This window comes from Leptosomus discolor, chromosome 6, assembly GCF_034619465.1.
Source record: "Leptosomus discolor isolate bLepDis1 chromosome 6, bLepDis1.hap2, whole genome shotgun sequence".
NCBI lineage: Eukaryota > Metazoa > Chordata > Aves > Leptosomiformes > Leptosomidae > Leptosomus > Leptosomus discolor.
The window spans coordinates 67,828,365-67,841,299 of NC_141396.1; the positions used below are offsets into that span (position 1 = coordinate 67,828,365).

Here is a 12,935-nt window from a genome sequence, read left to right on the forward strand (position 1 = left end):
CTCTGGCTCTGTCTGTCCGGCTCCCTGTCCCTGTTGTTCCAAGGTCTTCCTTCTCAGCTCTAGCACGTGGCAGCTGTTTCTTTCTCCATCTGTCTTTATCCTGGTCCCTGCCCCTCATTTTGAATCTCTGTCCTGTCACCTGTCAGTATTTTTCCCTTTTGCCATCTCACTCAGTCTTGCTCTCTGTCCCTGTTTTTAATTCCTCCTTCTCTGCCCTGTCTACGCTTCACCGTGTTTATTTTCTCTGTCTCTCTTGGTCTAGCTCTAGATCCTGATCTGTTAAATTCTTCTGTCTCTGTAGTCTGTTGCATTTGAAGTTCTCTTTCTCCACCTCTTTCCACCCAGCTCCCGGCCCCTCGCTTGTACTTCCTCCCTCTGTATCCTGTGGTATGTTGCTTTCCCCCTCTTATTTCACAGTCTCTCTTTCTGGCTCTGGTTTTTTTTTCATTCCTCCCTCTCTACCCTGTATGTGTCACTTGTTAAATTTTTGTTTCCCAGCGTCTCTTTGTACGTTGCTCCCAGTCCCATTTTTTAAATCTCTCCCTCTGTCCTGTGGCCTGTTGTGATTCGTTCTTTCTCTGTCTGTCTTTTCCAGCTCTTGGTCCCTATTTTTCAGGTTCTCACTCTAGGCCCTCTAGCCCAATGCTATTAGTTGTCTTTGTTCATCTCTCTCTGTCTGGTTTCCTTCCTCTTTTTTTTTTTTTAATTCTGCCCTCTCTGCCCCATAGCCCATTGCTATTTTTCCATTCTTTGTCCCGCTCCCTGTCCCAAGTCTTTAATCACTTCCTCTCTGCCCTGTAGCCTATCACGGTTTCCACATGCCCCCCCCCTGCCCTGCGAATTTCTCCATTGCTCTGTGTCTGGCTCCATGTCCCTACTCTTTAATTCTTCCCTCGCTGCCCTGTAGCCTGTCGCTATCTTTCTCTGGCTGGCTCCTGCTCCATATTTTTCAATTTCTTCTTTCTCCATCTCTCTCTCTGGCTCTGGATCACAATTTTTTTAATTCCGTCTTCTCTTCCCTGCAGCCTGTCTTTCTTTTTTCCCCCCTGATTCTTTATCTGTCTTCCCCCACCACCCTGGCTCCCTGTCCCTGTGTTTTAAGTCCTCCCTCTCTGCCCTCTGGCTGTTGCTATACTTCCTGTATGTGTTGCTCTGCATCTGGCTCCCTGTCCCTATCTTTTCATTCCTCCCCATAACTGTTGCTATAAATGTCTTTCATCATCTCTCTCTCCAGCTGGCTCTGGATCCCTATTTTTTCATTCCTCCTTCTCTGTCCTGTAGCCTGTCAGTATTTTTTCTTTCTCTGGCTTTCTTTGCCTGGCTCCCTGTCCCTGTTATTCAGTTTCTTCCTTCTCAGCCCTGTAGCACGTTGTAATTCTGTTTTCTTTCTCCACCTCTCCTTTCCCAGCTCCCTGTCACTCACTTTTAATTCCTCCCTCTGTCTTGTTGCCCCTTGGTTTCCCCCCCTTTCTCCATCTCACTCTTTCTTGCTTCCCATCCCTGTTTTTTAATTCCTCTCTCTGCTGTGTAGCCCGTCGCTTTTCCCCCCATCCCTATGTCCATCTCACTGCCCCTATTTTTTAGTTCTTTCTCTCTGCCCTGTACCCCATCACTATTTTTGCCTTTCTCTGTCCCTCTCTGTCCAGGTGCCTGTCCCTATTTATGAATTCCTCCCTCTTCTTTCTGCTCCCACTGCTATTCTCTGCAATCTCCACCCCTCTGTCCAGCTCCCTGTCCTCAGTTTTTAATTCCTCCCTTTGGCCCCTGTAGCCTGTCTGGGTTCTGTCCTCGGTTTCTCTCTGTCTGGCTCCCTCTCTCCGTGTTTTAATTCCACATTCTCTGTCCCATAGCCCCATCCTATTTGTCTTTTCTCCATGTCTCTCTGTCTAGCTCCCAGATCTTGTTCCCTAATTCCTCCCTCTTCCCTGTAGCCCACTGCTATTTTTTTCCATTCTCCATTGTGCTCTGTGTGGTCCCATGTCCCTATTTATCAATTCTTCCCTCTCTGTCCTGTGGCCTATCACTCTTCCTCATTTTATTTCCACCTCTCTCTGTCTGGCTCCCTGTCCCTGGTTTTTGAATTCCTCCATTTATTTTCTCTTCCTGAGAGCATGCATAGTCAGTCTTCTGTTTCTGTGCACTTGCTGAGAAACGATTCTGTGAGAATCGTGCTGTACTGAAAGAGGAAAGAAACTGTGCGTAAGAGTTTGGGCGTTCTGAAAAAACGGACTGTGTTCCAGATAAAAGCTTTCTGCTTTTTCAGTCGTTAAGTTTTTAAAATATCTCATAGGGGTATGTGAAAACCTGACTGAGATACTGACATCTGTACTAAGAGCAATCAAAGACGTGGGCTGGGTGTGGTTTGTGTCGTGTCCCCCCCCAGCCTCTCTCTGGCAAATCTTCCAGTCCTGTTTGGTAGCCTTAGTTATTGCAGCACTGGGGATTTGATTTCCATGCCCTGCCCGCCCCCCCCCCCCCCCCCCCCCCCCCCAGTAAAATAATATGGGGGGATCTCTTATCTTACTAATTTTTTATAAGTTTCATTTCTGATAGGAAAAAAAAAAACACAGTTCATGTTGTGTAATATACAAATGGACTTTCCTTGTTTAAACTGTAACCGCCTGAGAGCTGCAGGGTACGATGGATGAGGGGTGTTTAAGCAGTTTGGTATTTGTTCTGTATGTTTAAAAAGAGAGGCTGCTGAATGTTACGGGTGTTTTTCCCCATCTTTGGAGGGAGCGCTCCGAAGTACTTTATTTCTGTCTGGCTTTCGATGGTGTGTTTCCATAGCTGTTCGTTAGCATCTCTCCTGAGCAGTGCAGCTGCCCAGACGTCCCTCCTCATTGCGTAATGCACAAGAAACCCCTTAGTTGAATGGGAATGGTGTATTTTGGAGACAGGTGATTTAATGGTATCTGCTTGCAGCTAGGCCAGTGCAGTTAATGTAAACATCAGATCAAATACTTTTGTAGTGTAAGCATTTTTGTTGGATGTACATGAACATCCATGTGCCTTTTTGGTATAAAGTGAACTACTGAGATTTGTTTTTTCTTTAAAGAAAGTTTCAAACTTGACTTTATGTTTATTTAAAGTTTCACATTTCACTTTGCAGACTTACTGACCAAGCAAGCGAGCTGTGCAGCAGCAGTGGCAGCACAAGGGCTGTAGCTGTTGTGGTGAGTCCGATGATGGTACGAGGTCGTCCTGTGGTCTCACGTGGGGTGGCAGGGAATCTCCCCACAGGGGTGCAGCGAGGAAGGGATGAGACATTTTCCAGCATCAGCAAGTGTGTTTGCTTTTATGCCGAGGGTGCGTTCAAAATCCTATCTATGAGTCTTAATATTGATTTTTAAGTGTTCAGATGGCTCTGGTTTTGAAAAGACGTGTTGTATTTTGAGCTGACCTCCTTTAGCTCAACTGCTATCCTATCCCTCATTCTCACTGAATTCCTCTGCTTTCTCCTGCATTACTTTTCTGATATGCTGAGACATAATTTGGGATTTTTGTTCTAGAGCTGTCGTGTTGTGTCTGGTGCTGCTCGGCAGCCCCTCTGCGCCCAGGTTTGCCTGCCGGCCGTTCAGCGTGCTTGCCCGGCGGCGCCAGCCCTGCGGCCGCAGGCTCCTGGCTCTGTCTCCAGCGGGGCCCCGTGGGTGCTGCAGCCGGGGCTGTCCGGTGGGGAGAGTCCGAGGCCAAGAGGGTCTCCTCCCCGCTGTCCCCCCCCACGCCCCGGCACATCCCTGCCCCCCCCAAGTGATTCCCACGGAGATGTTGCCCCGTGCGAGGTTTTTGGGGGACGTGCCCTCCGACCTTGTGCCCCCTCCGCCCCGCCATGCTCGGCACCGCCCTCCCGCTGCCCCTCTGCTTCCGGACCTCGGGGGCCGCCTGCACCCCCGACTTGCCCCTCGCCCCCAGCCCAAGCTCAGACCCGCCCCTTCCCCGCTCCCGCCCCTCCCCGCCGGGGGCGTGTCCTCCCGCTGCCGTCGCGGGACGGTACCTCCCGGCGCGGGGCGGTGTCTCCCGGTCGCGTCGCGCAGCTGCCGCCCGAGGGGCGCGGGGCTGCAGCGCCGGGGCCGACCCGGGCACACGCTGCCCGGCGGGCGCTGCTGCCGCGCGGCCGAAGCGCGGTCCTGCAGCGCGTGCTGTCGCGCGCCGGCTGTGGTCCTTTCGGCGCGCCGTCGGCGGCCGGCGCATGCGCGACGCGCAGGAGCAGCATGGCGGCGGGTGAGGGCCGAGGCCGGCGGTGAGGCGAGCGAGCTCCTTCGGCGGGTGCGGGGGTCCCTGCTGGCCGCTGGCCGCCGGGACGGGAAGCCTCAAAGCCCGTGCTGCGGCGGGCTGCCGGTCTGCTCGGGGCGAGCCGGGTCAGGGCAGCCCCGGGGAGCTCCCGGGAGATGGTGAGGGGAAGGAGGCGGACGTCCCTCCAGGTGCAGGCGCCGGGCGCCTCTCCAACTCAACAGAGCTCCCCGGCCCTGCTCGCCCCGCGCAGCTGCCCCCAGCTCCAGCACCTCCCCTGCAGCCTGTCTCACAGCCCCAGGTCACCGTGTTGTGATGGCAGCAAGCTGGCCCTCGAATGCACTTGATTCTGCCTTAACGTGGGTGCCATTAGCTGCAGTGCAGGGAAAAAGCGACATCTCCAGAAGCTGCTGTGGAAGGAGGGGATTTGGCCAGGGATGATCTACGGTCATAATGGTCACTGCTTCTTTCTGTCTCCCAGAGGCTGCACTGAGGGCAGTTGTCCCTTCCTCCCCTGGGGATGCTGTTGTCTGCACCCGCCTCAGGCTTGCCGGGGTTGTCTCTGCCTGGCCTTGCTTTTGTCATGGCAAAAAGGGGTGGGCGGAGTGCTTGCTGGCTGTGGGCAGTGGACAGGAGCTGCTGCAGATGAAGCTGGAGAGGCCACAGAAAGGTAAAGAAGAAATTGAAGGCCATCTGACCGGCAGCTGCCTTCCGCTGCAGGCAAGACCAAGCCTGCCAGTGTGCACCGGAGGGTCCGTGTGTGTAGCCCAAGGCGCGGTATGGCTGTGTGACGCATGAGGGAGTGAGACTACATGTCTAGGAAGCCTTGTCTTGCAAGAGTTGAGACAGCCATGTAATCTTTTAGGTGGAGAACCACCATGTGACCGGAGTACAGAAGAGGAAGGGAGGAGAGGAAGAGAAGGAAGCGTCTGAACGGGCAAATTCTTCCGGCAGCACTGAGGGTGAGAGATGCAGTGAGTCCTGGGCCCTCGGGGCCCCGTTGTCCCACTTGTGTGTCCCAGGCCCTCCCTGTCCCTCCCTTGGCCCCCTGTCTTTCACATGCTGCTGTGATTCCCCCCCACCCCCCCCGTCTTTTTTTTTTTTCCCTTTCTCAGTCTCTCTCTGTCCAGCTCGTGGTCTCTAGTTTTCTATTCCCCCCTCTCTCTCTGGAAGCCTGTTGGGACTTTTCTCTGTCTGGTTCTCTGTCTCTGTTGTTTAATTCCTTCCTCTGTGCCGTCTTAGGCCTCACCATTTTTATTTGCTCAGTCTCTCTCGGTCCAGCACAAGATCCAGATTTTTTAAAATTCCTCCCGCTCTGCCCTGCAGCCTCTCACTTATGAAGTTCATGTCGCAATTTCTTTCCTTTTGCCCTGTCCCCCTGTCCGGCTCCCTGCCAGGATTTTTCAATTCCTCCCTGTCTGTCTCGCAGCCCGTTACTGCTTTTTCATTCTCTGTGTCTCTGTCGGGCTCCCTGTCCCTGTCTTTACCCACTTTTAAAAATGCCTTCCTCTCTGCAACCGGTTCCTCCCCTGAGGATGTTGCTGACTGCATCTGGCTCAGGTTTGTGTCCTTATTCTCATAGTTAAAGTGGTTCTGTTAGTTTAATTCCCTGCCTGGTCACGTTGCTGGTACCGCAGATGCAGTAGAAGAGCAGGTGTTGTCCTTTGTGGTACGGGTCGCTGTCTTTGCTCAGTGCTTTGCACCCCATAACACAGAGGCAGGTGAGGAAACTCCCCGCTGCTCCTCCGGCCGCCCTTGTGTCTGCTGGGGGTCGCCCCAGCCCCTTTCCCGGGGGATTGCAGGAAGGGCGGTGAGCAGGGCCCCGGCTGTACGAGCCCTGGCCTCTGCACAGGGAGCCCGTTCTGGTCCGGGGCTGCTGCGGTGCGGGCGCTCCGCTGGTCTGGTCGCTGGCGGCAGCTCTTGGAGCCAGCTGGGCTGCATGGGCATCGGGGGTTTGGTCACGGCGAGAAGCGGAGGCATCGGTGTGAGGGAAGAGTTTCGAGACCGGCCGAGGTTCGGCTGTAGGCATAGTAGGAAGTACCCTTGTATGCAGTTGTTTTTGTTGTTTCAGGCTGGCGGTTTTCCGCTGAGAGTTTGGGGGTGGCAAAATGGTTTAATAGCTTTCCATTTTTTCTTTTATTTTAGATGCATTGCATTTTTCTGGAATTCCTGACTATGGGAGATGGAACCTTGTTTTTTTTCCCCACCGTTTTTACTGCGTGCTATGTAAGTTGCTGATGTCTTGATCTACGCTGTTTTTTCTCTCTTAATAGGACTGATGGTGAGATTGTCCAGCGGGGGTTAGGGTGAGCATCTTGTACTCGCCTGTATACGGAGCTTGAGCGTTTCTCGAGAAGGCATCTTCCCCAGAACTTCTCAGAGAAGAGGGTCTGTGTTCTTTGCACTGGTAACAGTCTCCAGACGGGGTCTGTCTTCTGTCGTAGGCCCGGGCACGCGAGCCTTCCCGTTACTCCGTTTCTGACTTTTTCGTGACGCGCCCGATGAGACGTGTCGTAGTGCCGGTCACAGCAGTTATGTTTCCGTGTTGTTTTTCACCTGTTGTGTGTTTAGCACTGGTTTCTGTGGTTGTAAGGTGCCTGTGTTAGATCTTTCAGCCGCCGTGGTTTTTCCATCAGCTGACCGCCACTGTGATTCCTTGAGGGGTTTAGTGGTAAGGAGGCGGTCGGTGGTGCTTGTTCCATGTGCGCTATACTGCACATTAATGGGGTCTCCGGCGGTTTATTCTTTTGCGGTAGGCAGGTGCATCGGTAGCCGCACCGAGGGTCTCGTGCTCCTCGACTCACCGGGGTACCGCCGACCGAGCGCTCCCCGTCTCGCGCGAGAAGCTCCACACACAGATCTGTCCAGCACGTCTCGTGTCCGAGAAGGTGACGGGTGGTCCAGGATGCGCTGGGGTATCCGCTGTTGAGCGGTCTGTTCTCACGGAGCCCTCTTCTGGGACGACGACTTCTCCGCGTCCTGTGGATGTTGGGTCTTGGGGCCCGGCTTCTCGTGCGTCCACCGTTGTGGTTGCGGCCGCGGCCGTATCTTTTCGTCAGAGGCCGTGGCGTTTGACTTCCGGGGTGGAAGGTGCTAAGGGTCGTACGCGTAGGGCCAGGTGTTGCTTTGGCTTTGGTTTTCTGTGATGGCTGGCTGGCTGTTGTTGGAGTCTAGAGGGTATTCCTACATGGAAAGGAGATCTCCGGAACCGTTAAGCTGTTGCTCCGCATCCGGGTGGCTCGTTCGATGCCGTTTTCAGATGCAGCGAGACGAGCCGTGCACCAAAGGGTTAGAGGAGGGGCGAGGGAGCAGCCGTAAGAAGGTGGGTCGGCGCGCGGTGTCGGCGGGCAGATGTGGCCGGTGGCTGTGTGAGCAGCTGACAGGTCTTGGTAGGTTTGTTGTATTCCAAAGGCGCGAAGCAGCGAGCAAAGCGGGGTATCGGCACTGCGGGTGGCTGGGGCGAGGTGAGCTGGCGCTGGTGGGCTGCAGCAGCGCAGTTACTTTTCAGGCGTTGTGTTGTTCGTGAAGTTTATAAGCATCCCTTATTGGTTGTGTTTTACAGGTGGTACTTGAGCCTCAATGCGGCAGCTGGCAGAGGTAGGGTGGGTGGGTGGCCGAAGTAGAGGAGGAGGAGAGGGGAATGGGCACGGGCAGGCTGTGGTTTTGGGCGGTATCTCAGCACGTGCCTTTTGTTTTGGCTTTCGCAGGTCACGCACGTAGCCTTGGAGGGGCGAAGCCACGCGCTAACCAGCGGCCTGAGGAGACGAGGCGGTTGTCAGCCGGACGGGCGTCCGAGAGCGGAGCGTCCTGCGGCGGCTCGATCAAGCGTTTCTGTGCGGTTGTGCAGGTGTTACGCAGCTGCCTTTGGAGTTGGGTGAGCTTTTGAGGTGGTGAGCTAAGTAGCAGCAAGGAGGAGTGTGGGGCTGGTGATTTCTCCCAGGCGTGACGGTATTTTTCTGTCTGTTGCTACCTTAGGTGCCGCAAGCGATGACAAGTTCAGCGTCCAACACGGGAATCGGTGTGGAGCAGTTGAGCAGAAGACCACGTTCCTTTTGAGGAGGAGGGTGTTTCGAGGAGGTCTGTGGTGACCCGTGTGACAACTACCGCTGTCAGCGGTGTGTGGATTTTTTTTTTTTTCTGCAGGCGACGAGGAGGAATGTGGCAACTGCAGGAGTAATCGGGTTAGTTGATGTGGTTTCTGTTGAGGATGGACGTGGATCCCCAGCCCTCTGGAAGCGAAGCTGAGGGACCAGGGACCGTTGTCCTGCAGTGCGTAACTTTGATTTCAGTTGGAAAAGAGATTTTCCCGGAATGGAAATCTTTCTCCTTCAAAGAAATTGCGTTGTACGAACTGCCTGTCGGACTCTGTGTGCTTGGCTGTAGAAGTCATGAGCAGTGAGACTTTTTGCCCTCTTTTGAAAAACAAAACAACAGAAAAGTCAATTTGTTTCCGAAGACCGAAGCACAGCAGGTGTTCCAAAAGTGGATGGCGTCGCTGGTCTTTACATTCTCGGTTGCAGCGGTCGAAATACAATTAAAAAATGTTCCTCTGCGTGCTTTGGTACAGCCAGAAGCCTTAGCGCATCTGCCAGTCCTGTTCGGTGGCCTTACCTATTGCAGCCCTGGGGATTTGAATTTCTTTTTTTTTTTTTTCTTTTTAATGAGTAAAACCATGTGGGGGATCTATTATTTCACTGTTCTTTTCCTATCATATATGAAACTCTAGAGAAAGTTAAAATTGTATAATTGGCAGAATGACTAACACGGTTTAAACTCGCTGCTGAATCAGTACAGCGTGTAATATATGAGGTGTACTTAAGTGGTCAGGGGTTTCTCTAACTTCCAAGCCAGAGGCAGCTGCATGTTACTGAGTTTCTTCCCTGTGTTTTGACAGAGCACTCTGAAGTACTTCGTTTCTAATCATGTGACATGATAGAACAAGGCGGGGCAGGAGCAGAGTCAAATAACAACTGTGTATTTTGGAGACAGGTGTAAGCATAGATCTAGATGGGGGTGTACAGCCTTGTCCTGCAGCAGCGCTGTAAGGAAGGGCGTCAAACATGAGCAAGAGCAGTTGCTTTTCTGCTAAGAATGGGTTGGAAATCGTATCTCTTTGTCTTTCTATGGAGTGTTAAGTATTCAAATCACTCTGGTTTGTAGAGGATGCGTCTGTATTTCGGGCTGGTCTCCTTCAGTTCGACTGCTCTCCTGTCCCTCTTTCTATTGAATTCCTCTCCTTTCTTCTGTGTTGTTCTTCTAATGTGCTGAACTATGGCTGGGGCCTTTTGTTTCCCGATGTCTTGCTGTGAGTGTCCGGTGCTGCACAGCAGCTCCCCCCCCCCCCCAGGTTTGCCTGCCGGTTGCTCAGCACTCTCGCCCCGCGGGGCCAGCTCTGTCTCCATCCAAGGGCTGCCCCGCAGGCGCAGCAGCCACGGCTGTCCAGTGGGGAAAGGGGCAGTTGTTGCTCTGGGGAGCCTGTCTGGGTGTGGCCCGGGACGGGGAACGTGGCAGAGCTGAGTGCGAGCAAGAGCTACAGCACCGTCCTTTGGCGGATGCCCCCCACCCCTCTGCTGTGCGGCAGCCGGCGTCAATGATCTGGCATGGGGCAGGCATCGAGCGTGGATTCTGTCTCGTGGGCTGTGGCAGGTGAGTGCTCGTCTGTGGGTTATGCCGGGGAGAGTCGTTGGTGTTGGTCATCCGCCACCCCTCTCCGGGTTCCCCTGTACCCCCAGTGTCAGAGAAAGACGCAGGTGGTGCTGCCCCACTGTGACCGCACGGGGTTGCTGCGTGAAACGGTGCTTTGTGCTGCTTCTGCGTGGGGGGCTGCGGTACTGCAGGCCGGGGTACGCGCATTTGCGCTGGAGGCCCTTTGCGGCGCTCTCTACTACCACGATTTGACTAGGGTTGGGTACTGGGGCGTGGTACACGCGCGTGTGCGGCGACACCGATTTGTGGCGCTTGCTGCTGCCACCCTGTGACCGAAAAGCGGTACGGGAGCCCCAGCGGCGTGGTGCCGCGCTCTCTGCTGCCACCCTATGACCATAGTGCGGTACTGCAGTCGGGAAGCCGTGCATCCGCTATGGCAGCGCGTTGCCGCGCTCTCTGCTGCCATCGTGTGAGCAAAGACCAATACTGCAGGCTAGAAGCCGCGCATGCGCTTTGGCGGCGCGGTGGCGCGCTCTCTGCTGCCACCGTGTGAGCAAACAACGGTACTGCAGCCGGGAAGCCGCGCATGCGCTTTGGCGGCGCGTTGCGGCGCTCTCTGCTGCCACCGTGTGAGCAAAGATCAGTACTGCAGTCTAGAAGCCGCGCATGCGCTTCGACGGCGCGTTGCCGCGCTCTCTGCTGCCACCGTGTGAGCAAAGGCCGGTACTGCAGTCTAGAAGCCGCGCATGCGCTTTGGCGGCGCGTTGCCGCGCTCTCTGCTGCCACCCTATGACCATAGTGCGGTACTGCAGCCTAGAAGCCGCGCGTGCGATTTGACGGCGCGTTGCCGCGCTCCCTGCTGCCATACTGTGACCGAAAAGCTGATTGCAGCCCTGGCGGCGCTGCTGCGCTCTCTGCTGCCACCGTGTGACCGAAAAGCGGTACTGCGACACCGAAGGCACTTTTCGCGCTCTCTGCTGTCACCCTGTGACCAAAAAGCGGTACTGCAGCACCGGCGGCACGCTGCCGCGCTCTCTGCTGCCGCTGCCGCGTTCTCTGCTGCCACCCTGTGACCGAAAAGTGGTACTGCAGCCCCGAAGGAACTTTCCGCGCTCCCTTCTGCTACCCTGTGATCAAAAAGCGGTACTGCAGCCCTGGCGGCGCTGCCGCGCACCCTGCTGCCACCCTGTGATTGAAAAGCGGTACTGCAGCCCCAAGGCGCTGCCGCGCTCTCTGCTGCCACCCTGTGACCGAAAGTCGGTACTGCACGCCCAGCGGAGCTTTCCGCCCTCCCTGCTGCCACCGTGTGACCAAAAAGCGGTTATGCAGCCCCTGCGGCGCTGCTGCGCACCCTGCTGCCACCCTGTGACCAAAAGACGGTACTGCAGCTCCGGGTGCGCGCTGCCGCGCTCTCTCCTGCTACCGCCCACAGTGGGTGGGCTACGCACCCGACGCTGTCAACTTTGTGCCCCGCGGCGGCCCCTTCCCCGGGGGATGTTTGGAAAGGTGGTGGGCGGGGCCTGGGGTAGATGAGTCCCGGGCTCTGCCCAGGGAGCTCCTGTGCGAGGTGAGAGCTGTGGGATTGGGCAAGCTCCAGCAGCACCCACAGGAGAGAGTGCCCTGGGATGCAGCTTGGGCTTTTTTTTTTTGTCAGCAGTTTCATACGGAGTGTTAAGGGGTGACGAGAGGGTTTTAAAACACACAGCTTTTTAAACTGATTTTGTTGTTGCTGTTGTTGTTTTGTTCTAGGTGCACTGGATTCTCTTGAAACTCTGAACTTCCTGCAGGATGGCAACTTGTTTTTTGTGACAAGCGTTTGTGACCCCATTTCCCTTCCTAGGACTGAAGGTGAGATTATCGAGTAGCATGAGGATGTGCACCACGTCTGCACCTGTCTATGCCCCCCCATCCCCCTGTCTCTGCCTTCAGGTGGGGTTTTTCCCATGCCACCCCGATCTTTGAGGTCTTGACTCCCGTGCGTGTGCCTGGCCCTACTTCTCATGTCCCTGCCTCCCATGGGCCTGCCTTGCCTGCTTTTTTTCACGGTAGGGATGGACAACGACAAGAGCATATGTAAGAAAGCACTCTTTATTAAGTTGCAAAAGCCAAGATGGCTGAGATGGTGCAGCAGAAAAAGCATACCCTTTTATAACCTTTCTTATCTGTCCGCCTGTTCATGCACTAAGGCTGCTAAAATGATTCGCTCAATAGCTTTGTCCATCCACCTCCATTCACATAATGATTGGCTGGAGCTCCTACTGTATTTCTCACTGTACCTACTGTTCTCTTGCCAAGCTTCTGCTCTGTGGTATTTACTTGTTCAGTCTCTTCTTGCTCAGTCTCTTATCACTTCCTCAAACTTGTTTACAACATTCTTCATCCACTTCTTCCGTCTTTTCAAGGGTATACTGGAATGCTGTCAAGGTCAACTTCATCTTCCTCAGTCAGGTTATCCCCGACAGATTTTTGTACCCACTTTATGGCTGTGCATAGCTCACACCCTATCCTCCCCCTGTGCACCTGCCTCCCCCCCTCCCCCCCCGCCATGGGTGTGCCTTGCACCTGCCTCCCATGAGCATGTTTTGTGTGTCCCCCCCCCCCCCTTGTCCCTGCTCCATGCACCTGCCTTGCCCCCACCTCTACAAGAACTGCTGCTTCAGATGCAAACCACCAATAAACTGTTTGCATTCCAAACTTTGCTCTGGCACTTCCTTGGGCCCAAAATGCCATCACCAGTAGACGTCAGGGGGAATGAGGGGCACCCAGCAGGGACACCCTGAAGTCTCATGGTTTCCATCAGGCTTTCCCAAGGGCAGGGGTGGGTGGCAGAGTGGAAAAGCAGTATCACTTTTTACATTTTCTTCCTACATCTCCCTCTTCTGAGCTCCTTGTCCCTGGGTGTTTGTTCTTGCCTGTGGCCCCTGTTCCTGATGGGCTCCAGCTGTGGCCAGTGGGGCTAATGAGAGGGCTGGCCCTCCTGTGGGCTATAAAGGGGCTGCCTGAGGGAGCTGATAAAGGGAATTTGGCTGAGGAGGGAGCTGGAGGTGCCTCCAGCATGG

At 54.8% G+C, this 12,935-nt stretch overlaps 1 long non-coding RNA gene across 1 annotated transcript; it reads left to right on the top strand.

The window, feature by feature from the left end:
* Nucleotides 1-7,946: 7,946 nt before the first annotated feature.
* Nucleotides 7,947-8,921, top strand: LOC147415439 (uncharacterized). Its single transcript, XR_015183534.1, has 2 exons — nt 7,947-8,104; nt 8,206-8,921. It is a non-coding gene; the product is annotated as an uncharacterized LOC147415439 (long non-coding RNA).
* The last annotated feature ends 4,014 nt before the right edge of the window (nt 8,922-12,935 follow it).